The sequence below is a fragment of the Amia ocellicauda genome, chromosome 15, assembly GCF_036373705.1.
Source record: "Amia ocellicauda isolate fAmiCal2 chromosome 15, fAmiCal2.hap1, whole genome shotgun sequence".
Lineage (NCBI taxonomy): Eukaryota > Metazoa > Chordata > Actinopteri > Amiiformes > Amiidae > Amia > Amia ocellicauda.
The window spans coordinates 17,968,821-17,983,254 of NC_089864.1; the positions used below are offsets into that span (position 1 = coordinate 17,968,821).

Here is a 14,434-nt window from a genome sequence, read left to right on the forward strand (position 1 = left end):
AGCTTATGTTTGAAGCAGAAGGAGTATGGCAAATTGTCATTTTTGTATTCAAGTGACATTTTGGATACATATATATGGAATATATAAGTATCCTTAAATATTAAATATTACCTTCACTGACAGATTCCTAAAAGAAAACATCATAAGCATGCGAGTTAGTATAATCAGATTCCCAGACGAATGTATTTGTATTCTTTTCAATGCATAACACTCAAAACATTTCAAAACTATCAACAAGCCTTTCATTTAAAAAATACTTCACTACCTCCTTCAATAACTACAGAGGTTCCAGACCACTTTTATTGTGCTACAGAGAGTTATCACTTCCTCCTGCTCCCCCTCTCTTCTACAAAGCACCACGAAAGCTTTAAAGTTATCCATCTTCCATTGCGTTTAGGAAGCCAAACCCACAATGTCGTAGGACTGTCAGCAGAAAGTGGTCCTCCAAGGCGCAAAGAATACTGTGATTTAATTAGGTTCATCTACATAATTCATTTGATGGGGGATGGGGCAGCTGTAACAACAGCAATTTCTACTATAGAGGGAAAGAAGTACCTGAGAGAGACTTGTGGTGTTTCTGACAGGGGTGGTGACTCTGAGCTCTTAGTTCATGACTGTTTGAGGCTATTTTTAATTATTTCAATTATTCCATTCCATTGTAACAATGGTAAGAACTTATAAAAAGTAAAATACAAATGCATCTTTTTCTTTTCATGAAAACGCCCTAACCCTAACAACTCAACTCAATTAAAATGTCTGAAGAGCCTAATGGTGCCATTGGTTGCTAACATCAGCCATTACCCTCGCATCCATTGATTTAGTACTGGCTGCCAATAAACTGCTCCTTTCCTCTCAATCAGCAACCAAGGAAGGTGCCTACATGTCCATCTCTCGCTTGTCACCCGAGATACGTCTCCCCATGACATCAATAGAGCTTTCTTAATTGTCGCTGCGACCATTAATGAGAATTATAAAAGGCTACAGAGGGTATTTGACATTGCTAAATCTGTACAAGCGAACAGGCCACGTGGTGCTGAATGATTTTATCTTTCTGAATTGCACATCCTTAGAGCAGTGCCTATTTCTCAAAATAAATGTTTTTTGTCTATTAGTCATGCAGGACTAATGAGTGACTCACACAATCACAGAGTTATTTTTGAAGTTCATTATATTTGTGGAGATGGCATGCTGTATGACATTTAAAACATTCTTTAAAGAACACTTCATCTGGTGAGCATTAGTTTTCTTTTTAAAGCCTGCAAATGTTCAACTCTGTTTCAGTACAATGCAGACATACACACATATGCATCAATGTATATATAAATATACATAAGATTCTCATACTCATTTTGTATTTATTTCTTCCTAAAAATCTAGTAGCTTAAGATATCTTGTTAAAGTGATTTACATTGGTGTTTTATTTGACTTATAACTTAATAGATGGATTATAGTGCTAACTACCAATAAAGACTAGTGCTTGAAATGTCAAACAATGGGTTTTTAATAGAGTAGAGTTGGTAGAGGAGGGTTTAGCACCCTGGAGAGCTCCCAGTAGGAAGGTGTCGAAATTCTATAGCCCGGCCACCAGTCGATTTTCTGGGAAAGATACAACCTTGCAAACAATTCCTAAACCCTTTATCCTAAGCTAAACAAACAGTGATGGAAAGTCAATACATCCCATGCACTCCCTGCTCATGAGAACAGATGTCTGATTGGACAGTGTTGTGGTGCTATGGAGTGCTAGGATGACCAGGTGAAATCATTTAGGTTTGCAATGTTAAAGAAGGTCACGCTGGGCAAGACTGTGCATGCATTAGAGTCTACTGCTGCAAATTCAATGTGTACAATAACACAAACTCCCTAGACCCTCTTTCTGAAGATTGTAATTGTCCCTTTGTTTTCAGGTATATCATCAGTACTGTTTGTTTACAGCTGTTATGCTCTTATATGGCTATTTGAATAGCTTTTAATATCAAATAGATAATGTGATTGCAAATGGGTTTTGACCAATTTGTCTCACTTGAAATAGAAAAGTTTGTTTTCTGGATGTATTCAATGACAATAATTCAATTACACATTGGAAAATAAAACCCTGGGACATTATCATGGAATGAGTATTATATGAATGCTGTTTTAGAAGAAATAATAAGAAAAAACAACTGCAAACATGGACAGTCAGCTCAGAAACACCCTGTAATATAATCCATGCAACTGAAATAGTAAAACTGATTTATTCCTTCATTTCCCCCCCCCCAAGACTACTAAAACCATTTCAGCCTTTCTTTGTTTTATAAGAAAAATGTACAAGAAATTGACACATTACTTTCATTTTCTGTACAAACTGGAAACAAGTTACAATTGTAGATATTGTTTATTTCATTGAACTACACACAGTATTTACTTCTGTTTACAACACTGCCTAATTTTCAACTAGTGATGTATATGGGCATGCTTCAGAAATTAAATTCTCTTAACTATTGATCTCAAAATGCATGGGCTACAAAGAAGTACAAACCATTATACAGAGCGACCTCTCAGATTTATTTATAAACAATGCCACCTAGTGGTCAAACACATTTAAGCAACTCCATGTATGTTCTTGTGTTAGTATGTTTAATGTTTTTTGAGACACTTAGCAAGAAGAAAACAAACCTCTTAAATGGCATTCTATACAATTATTAAGTTGTAAATGACTCAATGATTCAAAGCTGTTTTGTCCGAGTGTATTTTCGAATTGTATGTCCCTGTGTATTCAGTCATATATTAATTTCATAGCCATTGCTGAAAAAACTAAGCACATAAAACTGACAATGAACTGGAACAAACTCATTTTCATTTTCTCCACAGGGCTTCAACAATCAAGTCCTATTTCTTTAAAATATATTTGATCCCACTCAATGATAGGAAAGAAAATTAGGCCTAGACCAAACCAAACCTTTCATCCCCTTTAAAATCGAAAAAATTAGAAAGTTGTACCCGATTACACTTTTAGGTTAAAAACCTTTCACAATGTTTCCAATATGCTGGTAGGTCAACGTTTTGCGCTGGTCTAGGCCTTTGTCACTAGCTATCTTTTGCATGCTGGCCTCACTGCCAAAAAACAAACTCATTATGAAACATGGAAAACACATTTGCAGCCATACGGTCTGATGCAAATTGAAGATTATATTAAATGAAAGTTAATATAATTAGCCACATGACAGTAAATTCCATTGGTAAATAATCTTAACAGCAAACTGCCAGAGCTTGAAATGTGTGTACTAGCCTAAAGGTGACATGAGCTAAGCAATTAAAACTGATGATATGCAAAAAGGAATTATCTAAATCAGGTGATGCCTTAACGTTCTAACACCAGAATCCTATTTTGCAGATCATGTCTTAAAACTAGATAAAAGCCTTAATTAGCATACCACTAACATTGATTCAAAAACAACACAAGGAAACAACCAAGCACCAATTACTGCCACAGATAAATACACTGTTCTACACTGGTGATTAATGAAAGGGGTAGCTCTTTAATTTCCATTCTGATGACAAAGCATTGTTTTTAAACTAAATATATTCCACCACAAATAACGGAAACATTACAGTATTTTATAGATCGTTTCCTATTAAGAGAAATAGTACATATTCTTCTTGCTGTTGAGTCCCGCCTTGCTACCCCACACACACATTAGTGTACTGAATGCAGTATAGGTCCTTTGCACATTTTTGATTCACATAAAGCGACTGAAGGACAATTCTAATAATACAAATTAATATTATTATTACTATTATAAATCAAGTGGTAAGATTCAAAACTGAAACCTGAAAACACTTTTTTTTCTTGTTACTGTTGTTTTAGATCTTAAACTACTGAAGAACTATACACATATACAATCCTTCAGAGCCTACACAATTTTGGTGGGATTTGCACTACTGGATTCTAAAACAATAATTTAGTATAAGTTCACACACTTTATTTCTGCTGATACAACAGCATTTCTAAATAACCCCCAACTGAAAATATGCAGCTCCCTTTCCCTTGGACATCCTGATAATAGACGTTACAACAGGCACAGTAGTACAGAATAATAGATCATTAATGCAACATGGTAAGATATGATTACTATCTGCTAAAAATGTATTTAAAGGAATGCAACATGGGATCATCCAAGAATCTAAAGTTTGATCCAACTGCAAATTACCAGGTTATGCCCTATTGCATTTACATACTATACAGTCTCTGTTGATCTGTTATGATAATACACTTGTGCAAAGTTCTATATAGTCTTGTATGCATTTGTTATACTTGTGGAAATATATATATATATATATATATATATATATATATATATACACACACTCACCTAAAGGATTATTAGGAACACCATACTAATACTGTGTTTGACCCCCTTTCGCCTTCAGAACTGCCTTAATTCTACGTGGCATTGATTCAACAAGGTGCTGAAAGCATTCTTTAGAAATGTTGGCCCATATTGATAGGATAGCATCTTGCAGTTGATGGAGATTTGTGGGATGCACATCCAGGGCACGAAGCTCCCGTTCCACCACATCCCAAAGATGCTCTATTGGGTTGAGATCTGGTGACTGTGGGGGCCAGTTTAGTACTGTGAACTCATTGTCATGTTCAAGAAACCAATTTGAAATGATTCGACCTTTGTGACATGGTGCATTATCCTGCTGGAAGTAGCCATCAGAGGATGGGTACATGGTGGTCATAAAGGGATGGACATGGTCAGAAACAATGCTCAGGTAGGCCGTGGCATTTAAACGATGCCCAATTGGCACTAAGGGGCCTAAAGTGTGCCAAGAAAACATCCCCCACACCATTACACCACCACCACCAGCCTGCACAGTGGTAACAAGGCATGATGGATCCTTGTTCTCATTCTGTTTACGCCAAATTCTGACTCTACCATCTGAATGTCTCAACAGAAATCGAGACTCATCAGACCAGGCAACATTTTTCCAGTCTTCAACTGTCCAATTTTGGTGAGCTTGTGCAAATTGTAGCCTCTTTTTCCTATTTGTAGTGGAGATGAGTGGCACCCGGTGGGGTCTTCTGCTGTTGTAGCCCATCTGCCTCAAGGTTGTACGTGTTGTGGCTTCACAAATGCTTTGCTGCATACCTCGGTTGTAACGAGTGGTTATTTCAGTCAAAGTTGCTCTTCTATCAGCTTGAATCAGTCGGCCCATTCTCCTCTGACCTCTAGCATCAACAAGGCATTTTCGCCCACAGGACTGCCGCATACTGGATGTTTTTCCCTTTTCACACCATTCTTTGTAAACCCTAGAAATGGTTGTGCGTGAAAATCCCAGTAACTGAGCAGATTGTGAAATACTCAGACCGGCCCGTCTGGCACCAACAACCATGCCACGCTCAAAATTGCTTAAATCACCTTTCTTTCCCATTCAGACATTCAGTTTGTAGTTCAGGAGATTGTATTGACCAGGACCACACCCCTAAATGCATTGAAGCAACTGCCATGTGATTGGTTGGTTAGATAATTGCATTAATGAGAAATTGAACAGGTGTTCCTAATAATCCTTTAGGTGAGTGTATATATATATATATATATTAATAGTAGTACATACAAACAACTACTATAATTACTACTATCACTAATATTAAGAAGAAGAAGAAATCGTTACTTAAAATGCTTCCAGGCAGTGGTGTCATGACATTTTTTGTATTATGATTATACCTACATTATATTGTAGATTTGTTTAATCAATATAACTTAAATTTATGGTTTATTTGATGAATATTGTATTCTAGGGTTTCTTGTTTCATCTATGGTGAATTATTCCTTTCCAACACCAGATGGTAGTATAATACAATAAAAATCAGGTGTCCCACTGGTTATGAAATCCTAGTCTCAATCTATGATAATGGCATTCACAAATCCCTTTTTTGTCTAGCTTCATGTAGGGCTGTTTACAATAACTATTATGTGATAATCTGACATTAATGAAAGAGATCTTAACTATGAAGAATATAATTTACAGTAAATATAATGTGTTTGGTTTAAAAGGTTTAGGAGGAGTGGAGTGCCATGCAAAGGTTACTATAGAGGACTCACTCTCTCTCCGTGTGACAGTGAATATCTGATATCCAGTGACAAAAAGCACAGTCCAAGAAACCACTTCACAATCCATCACAGCATCGGAAATATTACACGAGATGAATCTTAATTGTAAATGTAACCCACATTACCGTGTTCTTTTAAACATGTTCCCAAATTCTTCTTAAACAGAAAAGATACATTAAGAGAGGTTGTGAACTTTAAAATGTTTCAATATTTATAATTAGACTCCCTTTTGCTGAGCCCCGCTGAGTAGGCTGCTCTTAGTCTAGCAAAGGACTTGAGTGTTTCTCTGTCTGGAGACCTGCAGCGAAAGGACTTCAAATGCACTGATGATTAAAGCAAACGAATGTTCTAGGGAAGCAGCAAAAGCAGTCATATGGGTCACTTCCAATGATCCGACCGATGGTTACAAAGAAAGTCGTTGCCTGAGAGTAGACTGTTTCCTTGGGGAATAACTGTAAATAGCAGGTACAGTTTCATGTGTGTTAATAGTAATGGCTTCCTCAGCTACACTCATAGAGATGTATTGGAAATGTGGTCCTTTCATCTGTCTGGTCTTTCAGCTCTATACTACTATCAGCTTGTTTTTTTTATCTTCCTGAAGCGTAAGTGGAGAGCAACTTGTGGAATCGCATGAGTCATTGCAGGTAATGGCTCATGAATTACAAATCTATTGGCACTTCACTTATGACTCCATTAACTCTACTGACCTTTTGAAAATTATCTAATCCAAAGTTTAAGATTCTTTTTAATCACCAGAAAACACTGCAGGTACACCATTTAGGTATTAACAAGCATGATTTATAATAAAACAAGTGCTGTAGATATCAATTATTTCAGCTTTGTTTCATGAATTGATAGATTTGAGCAATCTCATCAGGTTCGGTTAAGTAAAAAAAAAGAAGGACATCTCTATGGATTATGTGATCATAATTGAACATGTAGATTGTATGACATAATATATATTAAAAAGATGTAAAATGCAGGCTGGGTTCTATTGAAACTGAAATGAATGTCTAAAAATAGTAATGCAGGATTCTGAAAATAAATTCTGCTGCACATCACCACTCTGTTTGAAATGTTTCATTAACCGGCTTGACCATTTTATTCTATTGTTCCTGAAGATCTGTTAAGCATCTGAGATAAGTGTAATGCAATCACTTTGGAGATGCCAGAGAGCATCCGAGCAGGAGCGGTGTCCTCGGGGCTGCTGTCTGTCTGGGATCACAGCCGCTAGTGAGATGCCTCTCTCCAAACACTGATCTGATAGAGGATCCATCAGAGGCAAACAAAGACACAATCGTCCAGGACACGCCCTGTGCACGAATGCAAGCTGACACGTTAAAGGCACTGCAGTGCTCTTGGAACTACAAAAAAGTGCATACTTATTATTTTTTCAAATTCCTGCCAAGTACACTTCCCTATACTGCTACCCTATTAGTCTTCATCATCTTGTTTCTGGCAAATGCTTTAAATTAGTGACTCACTTCCTTTCTGTCACTGTACGAGAGTCGATTATTTACACCAAAGGTGGCATGTTTGAATATGTCAAGTGATTTAAGGAGTACATAGTTAGGCTACAAGGAATGACTCTAACTGCAAATGACACCAATTTTTTCCATTTGGCTTCTCCATGCTGGTTAGTTATGGGGCTCAGCAGCAGAAAACTGCAGGACTTTAATGATTAGTAACAGGGCCAAGAACTACTTGTCTAAGGTTCTGCCAAATGTCATAAACCAATGACATTTCACAAGCCTCTGTGACAATGTTTTCTCACTCAAGCTTTACTCCCGACTGACAAAAATATCATATGAAACTATACATTGCCCCTTAGAACTGAAAGAACAGACTCCAAAATATGATCAAGTTACACGTCTAAATATATAAAGTAATGATTTTGTGGGGTTCTCCATTTTCTCTCTCTTTTACTTCAAAATAATTTTGGTGGATACAAACAAGTCAGTGATACGAAGCTCTGTCAGATATATACACCCACTAAAGCAATAACCAAATCTAAACTTAGCCTTAAAATCACTATAGGGTACAATTTTGTCATTTGCGATTCACGGGTCATAAACCAATGTACCTACGTTTCTTCATAATTCACAGTAGACTACATTCATTAAGGCCTCTTTCTGCTACAATTTATAATCACACATATTATAATATACACATCAATGAGCTACATCACTGTGATTAAGTAACATTTGAGTTTATTGAACCCTAATCGCATAAATGTCAGACTTTAACAGTGTCTTCATGCAACGCTGAGTCATAGTGCGGGTCCCTGTACTATAAAATATTGTAGAAGTAGTTGTCATGTTCTAGATTAGCCTCAGTATAGAAAAGCCCTTCTTTAATTTAGCACATTCTGACAGAAAAAAGAATTGCTGATGCAGACAGTTCCAGATTCTCTTATAACACACTTGACCAGGAGCACCAAGGTGTGGGTGTCTTCATTCACAAAACATTGAATGTGTGATTCTGGTTGCAGCCCAGAAAATTGTCATTCACATTCATAATAATACCAGTAACCCTGACTATTTATATCACAGTCCTAGAATAACAATGGCCTCAAATCACCTGAACATTATTATTTATTTCTTGCCAGATGCCCTTCTCCAGGGCGACTTATAGGTTACACAAGCATAAACATAAAAGGTCTGCCAGCCTGCGGTTTTGACAGCACTCCCATAACTCTTAGAGACCTGGGCATTGTACAGATGACGGGTTAAGAGCTATTTGAGAAATATATCCTTCATTACCTGGCAATCTAAAGTCTTAGAAACGGGAATATAAGAAAAGCATTGAAAAGTCTGAGTAAAGAACAACAAAGGATAGATGTGGATTGGGCAACAAACACGTTCCTGCAAATTGCACTGTATAGAGAGCTGAAGCACACACTCGATGGGTGGCCAGACAAAGTATTTGTTGGTAAATACTTAACATCCGCCATGTGGTCCTATACGCACAGCACTCATTGGTCATCATCCCAACTTTCTTTAAAATATGTGGGATTGAATGCTCATACTGCAATAGAGATTTTATTCCTCGAACAGTTGCCCAAATACGTGTCTCTGGCACTCGGCTTGCGTGCGATCAAACAGGGCATGTGTTCTAACTGACTAAGTGTAACTGACATCCCTCACTGGTACTTACATATATTTCATACCCAAAGAAAACTGATGCAAAGGGCGCGTCTACGGTTCGAATATCTCCAGCAGCTACAAGAGACAAGCCTGCAGGATACAAGCTGACATGCTGGAAGGGATTGCTTTAGAGATACAACTTAAACAGCTGAAAAATTGTCAAGGTATGAATAATGAAAAGGAAAAGTACAGTCACTTTACTCAAGCAATTGGAAGAACATGCGGTGAGGTCAAAGGATGCACTGACTAACAAATAGCAAAGAAACAGCACAAGAATAAGGTACCAGTGTACTTTTTATGAAAAAGCAAAGGCTTGTTGTCATAACATGATTAGTCAGGTGGCAACACTTATTTAAAATGTCGTTTGTATTATTATTTTTGTATTAACTGATGTCACCACTCAAGTCCAAACTGAAGTTTTCCAGATCTTTGGAAACCCCATGTTGTCGATACTCATCGACTCCTCTGCTAGCTGCTTGACAGGTTTTCTAGTATTCAATAATATGATATTTCCTAGTTCAGTGAAGCCAATAGATATACTCCCAAATCCATAATTTGTCATATAAAATTAATTCAGGCAGGCTAAGAGAGAGAGAGTAGTATAAAGTGATGATTCACACAGAGGACAACACTCCCCCAACTTGTATGCGTTAATAAACCTCTCTGCTTGTGGGAGAAATCGCATACTGAGTAATTTCAGCTGTTTCGATCTGTGCTAATCCAAATTAGTAAGACATCAAAATTACAGATCTTTATTCTTAGTTACATGAATGATGTTTACACTTTTCTACAGCATATATTGCACATTATAATTGACATGATGAAAGTTCTCATTTGTATACAAAAGCACCTAATTCCTTTCTAGGCACAAGAGAGACAAGCATATATTTTTTAAACTTATAGGAGGGTGCAGGTAGTCAGATTTGTAAAACTGAAAAACTGTGAAAATGCTTACATTGGCATTACATTTAAATAATCTTCTCAAAGAACTGCTAGCTTATACATTTCCATTACATAATCTTTCTAGATTAATTACAATCACAACTACATTAAATGAAAATGATCAAATGTAAGATGTATCTCCTCGACAGAGCTGACAAAATGAAGCATGGAAAACTCAGTTCCAGGCTGTCCAGACAATGAACAGGAAATTTTCCTACGAGCCTCCTTGAAGAACCTTCAAACTTATCTGATATGATGATAAAACACAAAATGATTGCTGATTACACTTTTTTTTTCAGATAATTGCAATTGTTACTGAATAATCCTGATGCAATCATTGACTGCACTGACGTTTGACACTTTTGGAGATGGAAGAGAAAACTGAAAGTGGGAAGATGTTAAGGTCAGTATAAACGTCATATTTAAGGATTACATCCACTTTTTGAGACTGAAAAATCAGTTTCTTGGCTGAAGTGGGGAAGAAGGCTATATAAATATATGAGGCATTAAATGTTTGCAGAGAAAAATAGATTCACATTCATGCTGTTATCTGTATTTTCAAAGATATTGTAACTTTTATAATCATTCTTCCACGTATCCTTTTGATTGTACACAACAGTCTGGGTATGAGGAGTGTAGTGATCAGCATACTATAGTAGTTAATAATAATAATTAATAAGAATTTATATAAAGTGGTGAATTATTTAATCTTCTCCCTCTCCAGCTCTCTGACCCTTCAGAGACTGGTCACTGCTAGCTAGCCATAAAATGCATTAATAATGTGTGGTGTCGTCTCTGAAGTCCACAGTTCAGGGGAGTACAGACATCTTGATAGAAAGCCGTCATTCAGGAGACGGGACCTCCACCAGCTCGGCAGCAGCTTGACACTTCCTCACACAGTTGAAATCTACGATTCTACCCTGGAAGGTGTCAGTTGCATCACCACATCTCACCATCAAAGGTGACATGTCGAGAATCCACTGACAGCTACTTGATGAGCAGTCAGCAGGGGGTCAGTGTTCATGTCATCGACGAAAACTATGACAAAAGCTATTAGTCAATGACCTATTTTCAGTGACGATAACTACAACGATTAGATGCTTTCTAATTTTAGTTGACTAAAATGTGACGAAACGAAACTTTAAGTTTTGCAAGGAGGTCACATAGCTGTTTCATGGTCCAATCATAATCATGAAATGCTCAGCGCAATTCTGTCATTGGCCATTGTGCCTGAAAGAAGACATCCGAAAGACAACTACCATGCCCAGAATACATCACTATCGGCGTGTTTACATGGAGTGCGACACGCAGACTCGGTCATCGTGTTCATGTAGTGCAGCTTAAGCGCAGTTCTGCCCCCTGTTTGTTTGCTTTGTTAAATGCACCAGATTATATAAACTGCATAAAACTGTATCAGTAGTATATTTTAGGTGTCGAAGACAGCAAAACACATTATCTAAGTACAGAATGTCAGATGTTACGAGTTCTAGTAATTCGTTTACAGGAAATCTACATTACATCGAAAAACACAACCATAAGCTGAGGAATGCATTTTAAAGACACTGTAGTTTGTCCTACCTGACCAATTATGCAGAACAGATCTAATAACTAAAAAATCTTTATTTTCACAGACACTGTCCATCAAGTTAGCACATGGCCAGTCTCTGCAGGCTCATCAGACCCGGGTCAAATACCATTACATATTTGTATTTCAATTAATTGTAAACCATCTTTGTTGTTGTGATGTTCAAATGAGATGGTATTTTCAAATACAACCCATAGATTGAAATACAAAATCATTGAAATCACAGAATATCAAATACATATTTGAAGTATTTGCTAATTAGATGCCAAAACATCAAATACATTCAACTAGTAATTGTGAAACAGGATTCAATATATATATATATATATATATATATATATATATATATATATTTTTTTTTTAAATAAGATTTTGAAAAAGTATTGCAAATACAGAAAATATGTATTTGACCCAAATCTGATGCTCATATATGGTTTTGCAAGAGAAAAAAAGTCTCTTACCTGTATAATCAGATATAGACATCCAAAAATGTAAGTGAAGAAAGAAAAAGAGAAACACAATCAGAACAATTCAGACATTCATATTATGTCATAAATTCTGCATGGATCAAATGTTGGCATTATATCATTAAAGATTCAAAGTGATAATTCTTATTTGGTCAGTAAAATGTGAAGTGAATTAGCTTACTCCCTGTAATAAAAGGGGACTTTATCTATATCAATGTATATTTTAAATTAGATTAAATATCTCCAAATTGATGTACAAATAAAACACTAAAATTTAAACAAAAATACCAATGTAGACATGGGAATATGTCTCTGAAATCTAGACAAACAATCAGGAGTAAAAGACACATAGAAAATGGAAAAAAAAATTATAAATCGAAACCACAAAAATAGCTAGGGAACACAGAGACAAATAAACACATATTGTGGAATTATAAAGCCAATTAGGCAACTAATTTTGCTGTAATTGAACTATTCACTAAGGGGGTACAAAACATCACGAGGCACTAAAAAATACAATATTTTTGTGGCCACCACAGCCCAGAGAGGAATACAAAAGTGTTTTTCATTTCATACTTTTAAGATGTGTGCATTAAAGCTATAAAATGCCATGCCTGTTTGCCTCTGTTTGAGTACTTCTGTCCCCATATTGCTTCTAATATCATGGTGGAACACATCGTAAGGAATGATTAATGTACAACTAATGCATTTAATATCTCTGCCATATACCTTCCACATATGTTTCAAAGGCACTTTGGACGTTTCACTTGTGCTTGAGGAAGCTGAATGTCAAAACATCCTCTATCAACATAACTCTTATGTTTCGGTCTTCGTGCCAATGCAGTTTGGGCCCATGTTGTGGATTTCTACTAAATATGCACAAGCATAGTCCTTTCATGTGAAATAACCACCCATGGACAGAGCTTGAGCTGGCAAGTAAAGCACCCCCCACCTCAGCCAGATTGAATTTTGGTGTAAAACGTGAAACTACGTCACATTTCACCCACATCTCCACACACAATCCTGAAACCTGTCAAATGCTGACAGAAACAGTCTGGTTACAATATTTCACCATTTATCTTTGTCAGTGTAGTACTGATAAAGTCAGTTGTCAAAATCTTGTTGCAAGACCAATTTTCCTTCTGTATTTTACATATTGTATGACTTCCAGAAAGAGAAACTGTCCTTGTCCTACTCTTGTGGACAATGGCTATTATCTTTTCTGTGTGCATTTTCTAAAAATATACTTCATTTTTAGATTAGCATTTCAACTGAAATAACCAGAATAACACATTTAAATTACAAAAAACTTTTGCTTAAAGCACCTACAGTTTATATAGACATATATTCCATCGTCAAAGCCCATATCTAACGGTGTCATCCTCTGCAGTCATCACATGACTGTTAATGGAAACCAGCCATTTTAGACTATTCATTGCCTGAAAAAAAGCAGGTTGCAGAAAAGCACTAATATATGAGATTTAATGAAGGGGTTTTCTTTTCTTGTCAAATACTTTGTTGCAGTCATCCCAACACTTTTCTGAAGGATATAATATCTGAATTTCAAAAGAGAAATGAGGAAATTTATTGGAAATGTATCCAACTCTGTATCATGACTTAAAACTCTGGCATGTATACAAGGACCTGGGTGTAATGTCTAGTACACATGAACTTTGTCCATGGCTATAAACATTTATTTAAATACTGTATGCCTAAAATTAAAATACGTTAATATGTTCAAGTGACTCATGTTGACTTTCTCAGTTGAAAAAACACAAACTCTCAGTAATTAAACTATATTGCAACAAAAAATGTATTTTAATACTAAACTATACAGTAGGGCAGGTAAGTACCAAGGGTATGTGAGGTACAGTGAGGGAAAAAAGTATTTGATCCCCTGCTGATTTTGTACGTTTGCCCACTGACAAAGAAATGATCCGTCTATAATTTTAATGGTAGGTGTATTTTAACAGTGAGAGACAGAATAACAACAACAAAATCCATAAAAATGCATTTCAAAAAAGTTATAAATTGATTTGCATGTTAATGAGGGAAATAAGTATTTGATCCCCTATCAATCAGCAAGATTTCTGGCTCCCAGGTGTCTTTCATACAGGTAACGAGCTGAGATTAGGAGCACTCTCTTAAAGGGAGTGCTCCTAATCTCAGCTCGTTACCTGTATAAAAGACACCTGTCCA

At 36.3% G+C, this 14,434-nt stretch overlaps 1 protein-coding gene across 10 annotated transcripts in view; it reads right to left on the reverse strand.

Annotated features, from left to right (window-relative positions):
* The window catches only part of ppfia2 (PTPRF interacting protein alpha 2), a 193,052-nt gene that overhangs the window by 138,915 nt on the left and 39,703 nt on the right, over positions 1-14,434 (reverse strand). The gene's annotated exons all lie outside the window — the stretch shown is intronic.